The sequence below is a fragment of the Triturus cristatus genome, chromosome 5_2, assembly GCF_964204655.1.
Source record: "Triturus cristatus chromosome 5_2, aTriCri1.1, whole genome shotgun sequence".
Lineage (NCBI taxonomy): Eukaryota > Metazoa > Chordata > Amphibia > Caudata > Salamandridae > Triturus > Triturus cristatus.
In genome coordinates, this window is record NC_140588.1 from 1,016,990,229 (window position 1) to 1,017,006,063 (window position 15,835).

The window sequence follows — 15,835 nt, forward strand, 5'->3', positions numbered from 1 at the left end:
TCGTCAGGTTACTCACTGCATCGCACCACCTCATAGGTGCTGTCCGGTGCCCCTCGAGCCACCGAGCACCCGCTGCAATGCTCCGTATCGTGATAGAGAGGCGCCCGGTCGCGGAGCCTCAGCAAAGCACGGCCGCCATCGTGGCTTGCTTAGCCACGCCCCCCCCTTGTATATATTGCTGTTTTATGGCTTTTATGATTTTAAAAATCGAATAAAGTGTATTTTGATTGATTGATTCATTGATTGGGTCAAAAAAGACCAGCACTGCTTCCCTGCAGGATCTTGTGCCCTTGACAATCCACCCCCTTCGTAACAAAGCCCTCCTTTTCTCTAAGAGGATGGGGCACAGGCACAGTAAAGTATTAGGTTCTCTTTTTGCTGTTTGCAGAGCTGACGTGTTGCCTGTTCCTCGTCCCTTTTTCAGGCTGGAAAATGAGTTTGGATAGGGATTAACCCCATCCTTAATTATAAACTGTGCCTTTGTCCAGTTGTTGTAAAGTTCGTCTAGGTAGCACTGTGGTTTCAAATGTTTGTAGGTGAACAATGTCTTCCAGCCGTGTTTCCATGCGGAGAGGCAGGCCTTATCTTCTATTAGTGAGAGCCGTTTTGTGCTGATTTTTGCCACCCTTTTGAATTTCTGATGGCTAATAGTAAGGTCCCAGGTAGTTGTTAAGCCAAGTGTGCTCAATGTTTGAGTCAGATAGCACTTTCCCACCGACCTTTGTTTTGTTTCCAAACCAGTCCATAGCTTATTGCAAAGGCCACTTGGCTTGCCAAGACCTGCCTGCATATGCCAAATTCCAGTCTAATTTGAGCTGGTGATGCATCAGAGGGCAGCTGAAAAATTGCTCTGTAAATCTTTGTGAGCATTCTGTCAGGTATCACACTGTCCCGCACTTTAAGTGCACCACTCCCATATGCTAAGGTCGGGTGAATCTTTGCCTGGGCCACCTGGAGAATAGGCATAAGTGTGGATCCTTTTAGCTCTGTGTATACAAATCTTACAGCAAATGATAGTTCAGTGCCTTTCTTCTATTTCATTCGTCGGGCTCCTGTATCTACCGGACTCCTAGGTACTGTGGCATTTGGTTGGTCCTAGTTTCTCCTACTCTAGAGACCACATCGGTTTTTGTGTTCTAGATCCTCGGACTACAACAATCTTAGTTTTCCTCTTGTTAATCAGCAGTCCATTCCTAGTTGAAAAGGCGGAGGTGCCGTCCAAGAGGTGTTGCAGTCCGATCTTGATTTTGCTGATAAGAATCAGGTCGTCTGTATACAGTATGCACTAACAGGAGAGATGAGCACTGCAGGAAGAGTCGGCTCTGCTCATTGTACGCTGGTTGTGGAGGGCTACGTCTTGCTTTTGGTTCTGCCTTGCTCCTTGCTCCTAGGCCAGACCAGGGGGGCCAGACTTTAGGGCCTCCAGCACCAATCACTGCTGGCCATGCCCACCCTTGGAGACGCGGGCTATGAGAGAGTTGCAGGAGGTGAGTTCAGTTGGCAAGCTGACGATCTGCAGGATGTGTGGCTGCGGTGTCAGTATCGATGGTGTAGTTGTCGCAGCCAGGCTGCCGACACCCTCCAAATCAGACCGTGGCACTCACCCAGCTCAGACAACGGCACAACCGTGATCCCGATTCGTGCCCACCACAGCCCGACTCGAATGCGATACACAAACCGCGGACCACGGGCTCTGTGTCGCACAACGCCCACTGACTTCCTTTTCCTCTTTCCGCTTCCATGTCAGGTTAGGCTTTCCACTTCCTGCACTCCAGGAATTTGGAATGAGAAAGGTGAAGAAGTCACACTGGGGAGCATTGCTTTGGGAACTGTTCCCTGGTAAGTGCAGGGATAGACTCCTGATACTCCCTCGGACAGATGCTGCGTTCTATGACGGTATGAAGGGTAGGCTGATTGAGGCATATGGACTCACGACTGAAGAGTTCAGGATCAGGCTCAGTGGGGCTCACAAACCCTTGAGTCAGTCCTGGGCTGATTTTATAGACCACTCAGTAAAAACACTAGATGGCTGGTTAATTGGGAGTGAAGTGAATGACTATGATGGGCTTTATAATCCGCTGACAAAAGAACACATTTTAAGTAATTGCTTTAATGAAAATGTGCATCAGTATCTAGACCTAGGACCAATTTCTCCCCAGGAATTGGGAAAGCAGCCAGGCAAACCACTGGGTCAAGACTAGGGTGACCAATACGATCACTGGGGGTGACCAAAAGAAAGAGGTTACAGAACCTCCCCAGGGGTAAGTGGGTGAACATCCTAGGAATGAAAGCAAAGAGTCTTCTAAAGGACCCCAAAAGCCTGCACAGGAAGGTGGGTCCCAGAACTCTTCATCATCCAATAATGGGTACAAGGGTAAAACCTGTGATCACAAAAAGGTCTGGTGTTTCAACTGTAAAGAGTTAAGACATAAAACTGGAGAACTGGCATGTCCCAAAAAGAATCCCCCTAGAACACATCAAGCTAGCACTAGTATGGCAATTCTCCAGGTGGGATCAACAGTGTGCCCAGAGCAAATCAGGATTCACTCTGACTCTATTTTAGCCTCTGAGGGTGGGGAAGATTTGGCCACTCTTGCTGTCTGGTCCCCTAATTAGAAGAAATACAGGCAGCAACCCTTGATTAATGGGACTAGAGTAGAAGCCCTGAGGGATACAGGTGCCAGTGTCAACATGGTGACAGAGAAACTGGATTGCCCAGGACAGTATTTGACTGGACAAACATACCCAGTCACCAATGCTGATAATGCAACTAAGGTTCTTCCCATGGCTATGGTGTCCTTAGAATGGGAAGGGGCTACTGACTTGAAAGAGGTGGTGGTCTATTCTGCAATCCCAGTTGAATGTCTGCTAAGGGATGATCTAGAGACCTCGGCATGGGCTGAGTTAGAACTGAAAACCCATGCCGTCATGCTGGGAATCCCTGATTTGGAGTGTGTAAAAACCAGGGCACTGAACCGAGCACAGGGTGAAAAAGAAGTGTTGGAGCCTGGAATAATGGCCCAACCTTCCAAGAGAAAAGTTAAGAAGACTGGGGAACCAGCTTCTGTACAGCAAAAAGCTCAGGGACCCTCTACTCAGGGAGAGGACCTGTCACCCCCAGAGGAAACTGAGCCTATAGAACTTGATCCTTATCAGGTTGAGTTCCTGAGCCAAGGAAGAGGAATCGGGTGATTTCAGATTGCAGAACCATTGGGCTAGTTGTGTGAGCAAAACAGTGTTTTGTCCTTAAGGAATATGCCTTGAGCATTCACTCCACATTTGTTAGGTCTAAGGCTGACAGGAATGCAACCAGAGCGCGTCGCTCACTCACGACCTGTGTGTAGAGAAGAACAAGCGATGGCAGGTTGCGGCTAAAAATAAACAAATTCTTACCGGTGAGGCTTGCATGCATGTTACATGTGGGGTAACAAATGTGGGGTGAGTGCTCAAGACATATTCTGTAAGGACAAAATACGGTTTTGCTCACAAACTAGCCCAAAGGTTCTGCATTCTGAAATCACCCGATCTAAATTTTGTGATCAGGCACTGATGATAGATATGTTTGTGTGTTTTTGTGTTTCCTTGTTCGTTTATTTATTTATTTAATGTAACCAAAACGGAATCGACTGCAATGACCTCATATACGCATGTCTGTAGTCAACCTCATAGCACCTAAATGCAAAAAAACTAGATTAAGGAAAGAATGCATGGATGAGTAACTTGGGCATGATCCACCAGCTGTAAATGCGTTTAAAAAGCACATAATTCTGTTTGTGTGTTCTAAAAATTCCTTGCTGTGACGGATTTTATTTGATTTCAATGTCATTCTCCCTTTCTCCACCCTGGTGCTTTTTTCAGGTCTCTCAATGATACAAGGTAAAACCGAACCTTCTACGGCTCAGCACGGCTGGTAACTTAATCAGTCTGTCAAATTAGAAGCATAACAAACAATGGGAGCAACAGAGGGAATAAAGCCAGGTCGCCCTCCACTCATAAAGTCCATACGCCAATGACCTGGTTGCATAGAACACTGCAATTTGTTAATTATTTCATTTTACATCAAAAAAGGATATTTGTATACTCCTAGGTTAGGCCATGCTTACTTATCAGTCCTGCCCACCTCCAAGTGTTTTTTTCTAAAAGGTTTAAGTTTGTCAACCAACCACACCCAAGCTCATATCAATTAAAGAAAAAAGGTGAGGGAAGTCAGAAAGTACCTCACGTAAGCACCATCCATGGAGCTACTGGTTGGTACTCACCAGTTTGCTCATGTTGTCATTATCAGTCATTTTCATGACAAGAAAAGAAAAGGGAAAGTGAGAATTTTGCCCATGTCTTAAAATTGTGTGAAAAAAGGGGAAGAAAAATATCGTGTAGATGATCAGATCATCCATTAGCCATCTGGACCCCGTAAAGTGCGAAAGAGAAAATCATTTTTCTAAGATAAAATGAGTTGTTGCCCACTTATTTCATACATACTTTATTTTCCACAGTGTCCACACTCAGATTAAAAAGAACTGCATGTTTAGACCATTTTAACTGGAACGGCCAACATGTTTCATGGCCTCTCACATTTTATAGCAATTTCATCAGGGATCGGGACGCATCTCCACCTCACTGATTCTTCTAAAAGGATCTGTAGTGGTTAACAAACAAAAATAAAAGAAAGATAGTGCCAAAGACATAGAACACACACACCTGTTGTTATTCTGTGTCGACATTACCACACTTCTTTTGAAGTATGTATATTTTGTGCCATAATTATCAAGTAGATGACAGGTGGACTCCCCCCAGCAACTCACTCGGGGGGTTAACAACTTTTCCCCATGGAGTAAAACAAAGCCACCAGCAGTGTACCTGAGAATACATACACACATTATTTAGCCATTATGAAGCATTGATACTAAAAACATTCAGTCATCCTTTTAATATTTGCCACATAGTGCCCTAATGCCCTCTTCCATTTTTAAATTTTTTTTAGAAAGCATGTGGAACGTTTGACAAGTAATAGCAACATGACCCGTGCACATCCCATAAAAACATTCTTAATTAAAACTCGGAAACCCGTTCGCCCACTTTTAAATATCAGGACTCTACACTTCGTTTATGTATTTGAAAGCGGAGCGAGAGTCTCACAGCTCCCCTTTGACTAACATCTGCTCACTCACCGCTATACCCGAGGTCTGAGCTTGACAGTTCCCTGGACGCCGAAGAAACTCGCACGCCGAGTGAAGAACCGGGCCGCGACATGGAAGAAGGATGATAGGCCGTCCCTCTCACCTGGGTGGAAAACAATTGTCAACCAATCCGGTGCCTCAAATGGATGCAGGGGCGTTTAGTAGTTACTACACCTGTACCCTTGGGACACATTGAATCCGCGGACGCCATCTTTAAATTGTCACTGGCCATCTGCAAGGCAATTGGTGTTTACTACACATTGCAGTGGCCAGATTTTCTACTCTGTAGGTATTGTAGTACTGCATCTACATTTCAAGGTGTTCCCTAAATCGCGCATTGAAGCGGCAGAATATGTTGCACTGTTGGTATTGTAGTACCTCTTCTACATTTCGTGGTATTGACTGAACCACTAAAACAATTGTAAATGTTTTCTCTGCTCGGTCCTGACAGAAAATGGCAAGAAACATGTTGACTAAGATTCATAGCATACATGTTCTATAGGACCATGATCTTCGATTAGGGCTACACAGTTTTTACTTAGGTTAGCGAGCCGTACGAATAAAAGTTTAGTAAACAGGGCTTCCCTAAACCTATTTTGAAACACTTCTACCACTCCACTCCACTACTTACCACACACCCTCACTCACCTTACGGCTTTATCCAAAAGAACTCAGCTAAAGAGCCCCTTCGCGGGTGCCCGTCTGGCATTGCAGCACTGGCCCGACGAGGAGCATGTCCAAATGATGATGAATTACACTTCTCGGGTGTGTGAGGGCACTTCCTCCATTGGTAGGTTATTCCATTGACCTGACTATCACTATTTTTCCTTAGGAACTGCACACCTGTATATTTAAATACAGAGCTCTACATCCAGTAAAAATATAGGATCCAGAAAAAGGCAAAAAATCTTGGGTTACCACGCAAAAAAGGCAGTTCGCCGAGCAATTACAGGTTAATTGCGCTAATCGATGTTGAAGAAAAGTTGTACACATCATGTTTTCTTTAAAACCTTTCGAGCCTGGATTAACGAAAAAAACCTCCTACCAAAAACGTAAACTAGGTTCAGACCAGGCATCGGCATTGATGACGCCGGATTCTTATCTACCTTACCATCACCAAGAATCCTCTTAGGTCGCCAGGATCTTTTTATCTGCTAAATAGTGTAGAGGGGAGGAAATTCAATTCTTAGTACATAATCAACAAAATCAAATCTTAGTTTCAAAGGACCACTGAGTCTGAATCTCACTTTTTAGGATTTTATTACAACCAAGAATAACTGCGCATACAAACACCTCCGTACAAGTTGAAGAAAATAAATGGGCACTAACACAAAAGAGATCCTATGCAGGAGTCTCATTCTACTCGGAATAAGAAGAATAATCAATTCCAATAACATCAAAAATGCGGTAATTAATCCAGTCTCTACATTAGAAGTCATTGTGAGAAGTTGGCCTGATATGTAGTGCTCACTATTCTAGTGATCACTGTGTATCATTCCAAACGACCCTTATTGATGATTGGTTGTAAGTCAACCTTATAGACCAGCTATCCTAGTAGCGTGGACAAGAGCAGTCTTCAGGCTAAACTCTAGAGGGCGTGTTAAGCCAGCTGTTTACCATCACATATACCCCTTGAACACCAAGTGAAAGGACACCACACAAGTTGTTATGAAAATAAAGGATATTTATTTATAACAAGACTACCCTGGCTCTTTATGAGTCAGGGAGCTGAGCTCACTACAAAACTCTTATGAAAATACTTCTGGTTGCACAATTTACACAAATGCCCGAAGGGCACGAAACCATTTACACTGCAAGTGGAATGGGAAAGGTTAGATAGTTTAAAGTTACTGATTCCGGAGGAATCCGATCAGTGGGACTACGCGAAAAAGGGACTGGACACTTGTAGAGTGAACCTACGATGGAGCACCGAGATGCTCGAGTTACCTAACCCAGAGGCTGCGGCTGCGTGGGGTTCAGCAAGATGTCGGGAGTCCTCGTTGTAGTCTCAGGAGCCTGAAAGAAGCAGTTGCTGGCAGGCGACCAGTGTTTGATGTTCAGAGTGATCCAAGCCTGGATCGGTGATGAAGAAAAACCTGAAAGCAGAGGGGACTCAGTTCTCAACCGCTAGCCAGCGATCGTGTGGGTACCAGGCAGGTACCGGCTGAAGTCACCTCGACCAGGTGAGTGGATGACGTCGGACTCGGCTGTTCCTCGGACCAGGAGGCGCGGCGGCGACCAGGATGGAGGGCGAGCTGTCCCACGAAGGTGTCTGCTGTCGATGATGCTGGGCCCAGGAATGGGGCAGCAGGTCTTGGCAGTGGCAAACCCACGCGGTGGAGTCAAGATGGTGTCGGGAGTGGACCAGGAGGGTCCGAGGTACTCCTCTGTTGAAGGGGAGCAAGAGCCAGTCTGGAGCAACCAGACCAGTGATGAAAGTCTGTCGTGGTGCGTCGTGAAGACGGCCACAAGCCGGTCGGCGAGTGGCCGGACAACGCGGTGAGCAACAAGGAGCAGAAGGGCCCCCACGCAGATCTCGTGGATGCTGGGGAGGCAGACTCCGGTGCTGGAGCCGCTCAGGGTTAGGGCTTCTCAAACCCTAGGTGCACTCACTCGAGGGTCCCTCGGTGGGCGTGCTAGATAAGCGTCGTGCAGGTTCTGAAGATGGCCGGTCCCGCAGGTCTCGTCACACCTACGAATCTCAGCTGGGCTGATGATGTAGGTAGAGGTCAGAGATGGCAGGGAACCCGGGTCTCGTCGAGCTGGGCAGTCTTGATCCGTGGGAGAGACGTACAGCAAACCGCAAGCGCTTAGGTGGTGCCTGCTGGTGCAGGGTGGCTACTCCTTAGCCACAAGGGAGAGTCTTCAGAAAAAGTCAAGAGTTCCTTTCGTGGAAAGTAGTTCAAGATTCAGAATTATCGAATTTGGGAAGGGGACCCGCTCCCACCTTTATTCTAGGAAAAAGGGGCTGGCCCGTGACTAGGTCCTACCTATGGGTGGGACCAGGAGGGGGGTGGTTACACCCCTATCCTTTGTCCGGCTTCGCCCCAGCCCAGGGGCAGGGTTGCCCCCGAGACTGGTTTGAGCCGGGCTATGCACAGTGAGCACCGGGGTGCCACTTGCAATCACCTTCCTTTCAGCCCTGCCTACCTGGGATACACAAACCCTGTCTGGGATGGTGCTAACACCGCCCTCGACAGGAAACCCTTTGTCCAAGCTCCCCTCGCTGGAAGGTCTCCCAGCAGCAGGAGGTCAGACTTGTGTCTGGTGGCAGCATCCATTTTGTGATGCTGAGGCTTGAGTCAACTTTAACCGGGGTTCAAGGTTACTTCCATGTCGTGTCCCTCTAGGAGGGTGGAATGCTAACCCCGTCGCCAGAACTGGCGAGGGGTTCGTATTCCAATTCGTATGACACCTTACTCGACATGTTTGGGTGATGCGATGCCAAAGTTAGCAAATAACCGCGAGGATTATAATGCACTTTAAGGTAGTTGGCCCGCGTCACCATGGAACGGCTATTAGGATTTGGTTCCGCAAGCCGTCGACGGGCTCAGCTCGCGCCAGAGCACCATCTCACATGATTCCCAGCACTCTGCCTTCAGGATTGATAAGGCCTGCCATAGGAGTGACTGACAGGAATCCATGCGTCCATTTTAGGGTTAGGTATAGGAATACTACACCTACAGCAACGGGTGATTACACCACCTTGCCCCAGCTGTCGTGCAGCCAGTTGTGTCAGATTTGGGCGGCCATCCAGGGGTGGCATAATACATGCTGCAGCCCTTGGTAGGCCCTGGGTACACCGATGCCCTGGATACCTGTGGTATGCTGATACAGGGACTGATAAGGCGGCCCAGTTCCAATTAGTGGATGCACCTAATGTACGTGTGTGTTAATTTCGAGAGAGAACAGCTAGGCTGTGGGTCTGATTGGCAGGCCCGCAGCCGGGGAAAGTCGTAAACCAATGAAGCAAAAGCAAAAAATCTGGGTGATCATAGGATGGCAGACCCTACTCTCCTACATGACCCCCCTCCAAACTTTGGGACAATAAGCTAACCTTGACCAGGTGAGTCTTCTTGCTCTAAGTGGAAATACCTGGAGAGCCCATCTGCATTGCCATGATCAGTGCCAGGTCTATGCTCCACTGTGAAGTCCATCCCCTGTAGGGAAATGGACCACCTAAGTAGTTTGGGGTTTTCACCCTTCATTTGATTTAGCCACAAGAGGGGCTTACGGTCGGTCTGAATCTTGAAGTGAGTGCCAAACAAGTATGGCCTCAACTTCTTCAGGGCCCAAACCACAGCAAAGGCCTCCCTCTCAATAGCTGACCAATTCTTCTCTCTGGGGGTCAGCCTCCTGCTAATGAAAGCTATGGGCTGGTCATGACCATCAAAATTCAGCTGAGATAGAACAGCTCCCACACCCAACTCCGAAGCGTCTGTTTGGACAATGAATGTTTTGGAGTAGTCTGGACTCTTTAGGATAGGCGCTGTGCACATGGTCTGCTTTAGGTCATCGAATGCCTTTTGACAGCTGGCTGTCCACTGAACGTTTTTTGGCATCTTCTTACTTGTCAGATCGTTTAGCGGGGTCACAATGGATCCATAATTTCTGACAAATTTCCGGTAATAACCAGTCAGGCCCAAGAAAGCTCGAACCTGAGTCTGGGTGGTTGGTGGAGCCCAGTCCTGGATGGCCTGTATTTTGCTCTCCAATGGCTGAACCTGGCCTCCACCTACAAGGTGGCCCAGGTATACAACCTGTGTCTGCCCTATCTGGCACTTAGTGGCCTTGATAGTGAGGCCTGCCTTCTGCAGAGCCTCTAACACTTTCCTCAGGTGGACCAGGTGATCCTCCCAGGTGGAGCTAAAGACAGCGATATCGTCCAGATACGCCGCGCAGAAGTCGTCCAGCCCAGTGAGAACTTGATTCACCAGCCTTTGGAAGGTGGCAGGTGCATTTTTCAAACCAAAGGGCATTACCACGAACTGATAATGCCCACCCGGGGTAGAAAATGCTGTTTTGGGCTTGGCCTCCTCAGCTAACCTGATTTGCCAATACCCAGCTGTCAGGTCAAATGTACTTAAGTAGTTGGCCGAAGCCAACCGGTCTATAAGTTCATCTGCTCTTGGTATCGGGTGGGCGTCAGTCTTAGTGACTGCATTGAGGCCTCTGTAGTCCACGCAAAACCTCATCTCTTTCTTACCGCCCTGGGTGTGAGGTTTTGGCACGAGAACTACTGGACTAGCCCAGGGGCTGTCCGAGGGCTCAATGACTCCCAGCTCCAACATTTTCTGCACCTCAGTCTTGATGCAGTCTCTGACATGATCAGGCTGTCGATAGATTTTACTCTTTACGGGCAGACTGTCCCCAGTGTCGACCTCATGGGTACACCAATTGGTCTGACTGGGTGTCAGAGAGAACATATGTCGGAAGGATTGAAGAACCTGTTTACAATCCTGTTGTTGATGTCCAGATAGGCTGCCACAAAAGACAACACCATCTACTGGCCCATCGTCAGGGTTCTGAGAGAGCAGGTCCGGGAGAGGGTCACTCTCCTCCTCCTGTCCCTCATCTGTGGCCATGAGCAAGCCCATGCCCTCCCTGTCGACATATGCCTTGAGCCTGTTTACATGGAGCACCCGGTGGGGGCTCCGGGGAGTTCCCAGGTCTACCAAGTAGGTTACCTCTCCCTTTTGCTCAACGATCGTGTGGGGCCCAGACCATTTGTCTTTGAGTGCTGATGGGGCCACTGGCTCCAGCACCCACACCTTCTGCCCAGGCTGATACACAGTCAGGACAGCCTTTTGGTCGTGCCAAGCTTTTTGTAATTCTTGGCTCGCCTCAAGGTTTTTAGATGCCTTTTCCATGTACTCAGCCATCCGCGAGCGGAGACCGAGCACATAGTCCACAATGTTTGATGCCGGCTTTTTGAGAGGTCTCTCCCATCCTCCCTTTACCAAACAAAGGGGTCCCCTTACAGGATGTCCGAACAGAAGTTCAAAAGGGCTGTAGCCAACCCCCTTCTGCGGGACCTCTCTGTAGGCGAACAAGAGGCAGGGTATCAGGACATCCCATCTCCGCCGAAGCTTTTCAGGTAGTCCATGAATCATCCCTTTTAGGGTCCTGTTGAATCTCTCAACAGGCCCATTGCATTGTGGGTGATAGGGTGTGGTGAATTTGTAGTTGACACCGCACTCCTTCCACATAGCAGTCAGATATCCCGACATGAAGTTTGCACCTCTGTCGGAGACGACCTCCTTAGGGAAGCCCACTCTGGAGAACACTCCAACTAGGGCTCGTGCCACAACAGGTACTGTAGTGGTCCTAAGGGGAATAGCTTCAGGATACCTGGTGGCGTGGTCCACCACCACCAGTATAAACTTGTGCCCTGATGCTGTCTGGGGTTCCATTGGTCCGACAATGTCGATCCCCACTCGTTCAAAGGGTACCCCCACCACCGGCAGTGGTATGAGGGGGGCCTTTGTCGTGCCACCTGACTTACCACTGGCTTGGCAAGTGACACAGGAGCGGCAAAACTCCTTCGTATCTTCGGACATGTGGGGCCAGTGAAAGTGTGGAACAATTCTGTCCCAAGTCTTATTCTGGCCTAAGTGACCTGCAAGGGGAATCTCGTGGGCCAAGGTAAGAAGGAAACCTCTCAGAGACAAGGGGATGACCAGCCTCCTGGTCGCGCCAGGTTTGGGGTCTCTTGCCTTGGAGTACAGGAGTCCATCGTCCCAGTACACTTTGTGGGTACCTGTGGCGTTCCCTGCAGCCTCAGCAGCAGCCTGCTGTCTGAGGGGTTCAAGTGAGGGGCAGTCTAACTGTGCCTTCCCCAGGTCTTCCCTGGAGGGTCCCCCTGAGCCCAGAAACTCAACCTGACCAGGTTCAAGCTCTTTCAGCTCAGTTTCCCTCAGTTCTTTAAGGTCAGCCTCCTCAGAGACTTGATCCACGACCTGGGGCAAGGGGGAAGGCGAAGCCTTACCCTTACTGCTCCTTTTCTTGGAAGGTGTCTGGTCCGTTCTTCCAGGATCCAGCACCTGTTCAGTGGGGCATCTTTTGGCCTGTGATCTGGTCACAGCAAGGACATGTGATGGCAAGCCTAACATTTCCATGTGAGTCCTCTGCTCCACTTCTGACCATTGTGACGTTTCCAAATCATTGCCCAACAGACATTCTACGGGGAGGTCTGAACTAACCACAACCTTTTTCGGGCCACTTACCCCTCCCCAGGAGAAATCAACAACTGCCATACTGTGATTGGTAGTGACATTGCTGGCATTGGTCACTAGGTAATCGGTACCTAGCATGATCTGTCCAGGGTCCACAAAGTTAGGCGTCACCATGGTGACACTGGCACAAGTGTCCCTGTAGGCCTGAGACACTTTTCCATTGATCAAAGGTGTCTGTCTGTATTTGCCCAAAGTATTGGGACTGGCATCAGGGGACATATCCATATCCCCTGTACAGACAAGGACGGCCTGAGTGAGCGTGCTGACTAAGTCGTCACTCCCCTCGGTTCCCAAGGTTAACCCAACTAATGCCTTGGGAGGCGCACTACCACTGCTGACTGTACTAGGGGGTGCAGGTGCCTTAGGGGCTGCAGTGGCAGGAGTTTGCCCTCCTTTCTTGGTGCACTCACTAAACCAGTGAGTCTTACTTTTACAGTATTGCCACCACCTTTTTGACTGGCCTTCTTGAGTCTTCTTCTTCTGTGAAGCCTGACCCCCACCCTCTTTGGTTTGTTGGGGACCTGTTGAAGACTTATGGTCATTTTGTTCGTTCTTGTTACTACCCTTCTGGTCTGCTTTCTTCTGACCACCCTGGTTCTGAGTCTGGTTCTGCTTGACCCTTGTTCTGACCCATCTGTCTGCCTTCTTTCCCAATTCTTGGGGAGAGGTCAGATCCGAGTCGACAAGGTGCTGATGCAACAATTGGTTCTGACAGTTGTTTAAAATCTGTTCTCTCATGATAAGATTGTACAATCCTGTGTAATCAGTAACCTTGCTACCCAGCAACCAACCTTCTAAAGCCTTAGTGGCACAATCGACAAAGTCAGCCCAATCCTGAGACTGAATTTTCTGGGTGTCCCTGAACAGCACCCGGTACTGCTCGGTGGTTAAGCCGAACCCATCAATCAGTGTATTCTTCAGGACTTGGTAGTTGTTGGCATCCTCAGCTCTTATAGTGAGGAGCTTGTCTCGTCCTTTACCTTCAAAGGAGAGCCACAGTATAGCTGCCCACTGACTTGGGGGGACGCACTGGACAGTGCAAGCCCTCTCAAAGGCAGTTATCCACTTGTGGATGTCGTCCCCTTGCTTAAAGGGGGGCACTATTTTACTCAGGTGTCTAGTGTCTATACCCCTGTCTTTCTCTCTAATGAGAATGCTGCCACCAGTGGGATCTAACCCACTTAATTTCTGCTCTCGGGCCAAGGCAAGTCTTTCTTTGGCGAGGGCAAGTTCTTCCCGCTCGATCCTCAGATTGACTTCCCTCATCTTTGCTTCATGCTCCCTTCTCTGAGGGGACGTCATCCCTCTCTGAGAAGATGCCTGAGAGACCTGTGTACGAACAGATCTGTTAGAGCCTCTGGAGAGAGACCTAGCTCATCCGTTCCCAATGTTAGGCCTGTTGAGCGTGGGCCCGGGGCTGCCCCAGTTCCATTCTCATGCCTGCTTAAGTTGGTCCTCGTAAGCCTGCCGACTACCACTGGACCTTTGTTTGCCTCGTCTCCTGATAACTCCTCCTCGTCTTCCTCCTCTGTATGGAGGTCGAGGTCTGGGTCACCAAGGGTTCCCTCTAAGGGAGGCATGTTCCCATCAGCATTGGGGGGACCTGTGTTAGAGGACCTCCTAGCATCGTACGTCTCTAAGAGACCTATCAGAAATGCGATGGTAGGGTTAGAACCCTGGTTTAGCTTCCTGGAGGCACACAGTTGTCTCATCTCCTTGAAGCTAAGAGCTGCATATCGTGACACGACCTGTGGAGGGTCGATGACCACTAGGGGAGTCTCTGCGGACTCTCCGTGGACCGACATGCTTTCTAGTGAGGTGTAAGTGATGCACCTACCTACACTATGTGTTTCTCTACTGATCCCTTGCTAAGAGTTATAGTCAGGGTGTGCTAGTCCCTGTTTCACTATAACAGCTGGTTCAGTAGAACTCAGAGTATTCTAAGTTAAGTTATATGTACCTGGGTACTTATGTGATCTTTCAACTTGATATTCTTAGGATACGTGTGTGGTAAAACAACAGCAAGCTCAAATCCCAACCGCTACTCACCAATGTGAGAAGTTGGCCTGATATGTAGTGCTCACTCTTCTAGTGATCACTGTGTATCATTCCAAACGACCCTTATTGATGATTGGTTGTAAGTCAACCTTATAGACCAGCTATCCTAGTAGCGTGGACAAGAGCAGTCTTCAGGCTAAACTCTAGAGGGCGTGTTAAGCCAGCTGTTTACCATCACATATACCCCTTGAACACCAAGTGAAAGGACACCACACAAGTTGTTATGAAAATAAAGGATATTTATTTATAACAAGACTACCCTGGCTCTTTATGAGTCAGGGAGCTGAGCACACTACAAAACTCTTATGAAAATACTTCTGGTTGCACAATTTACACAAATGCCCGAAGGGCACGAAACCATTTACACTGCAAGTGGAATGGGAAAGGTTAGATAGTTTAAAGTTACAGATTCCGGAGGAATCCGATCAGTGGGACTACGCGAAAAAGGGACTGGACACTTGTAGAGTGAACCTACGATGGAGCACCAAGATGCTCGAGTTACCTAGCCCAGAGGTTGCGGCTGCGTGGGGTTCAGCAAGATGTCGGGAGTCCTCGTTGTAGTCTCAGGAGCCTGAAAGAAGCAGTTGCTGGCAGGCGACCAGTGTTTGATGTTCAGAGTGATCCAAGCCTGGATCGGTGATGAAGAAAAACCTGAAAGCAGAGGGGACTCAGTTCTCAACCGCTAGCCAGCGATCGTGTGGGTACCAGGCAGGTACCGGCTGAAGTCACCTCGACCAGGTGAGTGGATGACGTCGGACTCGGCTGTTCCTCGGACCAGGAGGCGCGGCGGCGACCAGGATGGAGGGCGAGCTGTCCCACGAAGGTGTCTGCTGTCGATGATGCTGGGCCCAGGAATGCGGCAGCAGGTCTTGGCAGTGGCAAACCCACGCGGTGGAGTCAAGATGGCGTCGGGAGTGGACCAGGAGGGTCCGAGGTACTCCTCTGTTGAAGGGGAGCAAGAGCCAGTCTGGAGCAACCAGACCAGTGATGAAAGTCTGTCGTGGTGCGTCGTGAAGAGGGCCACAAGCCGGTCGGCGAGTGGCCGGACAACGCGGTGAGCAACAAGGAGCAGAAGGGCCCCCATGCAGATCTCGTGGATGCTGGGGAGGCAGACTTCGGTGCTGGAGCCGCTCAGGGTTAGGGCTTCTCAAACCCTAGGTGCACTCACTCGAGGGTCCCTCGGTGGGCGTGCTAGATAAGCGTCGTGCAGGTTCTGAAGATGGCCGGTCCCGCAGGTCTCGTCACACCTACGAATCTCAGCTGGGCTGATGATGTAGGTAGAGGTCAGAGATGGCAGGGAACCCGGGTCTCGTCGAGCTGGGCAGTCTTGATCCGTGGGAGAGACGTACAGCAAACCGCAAGCGC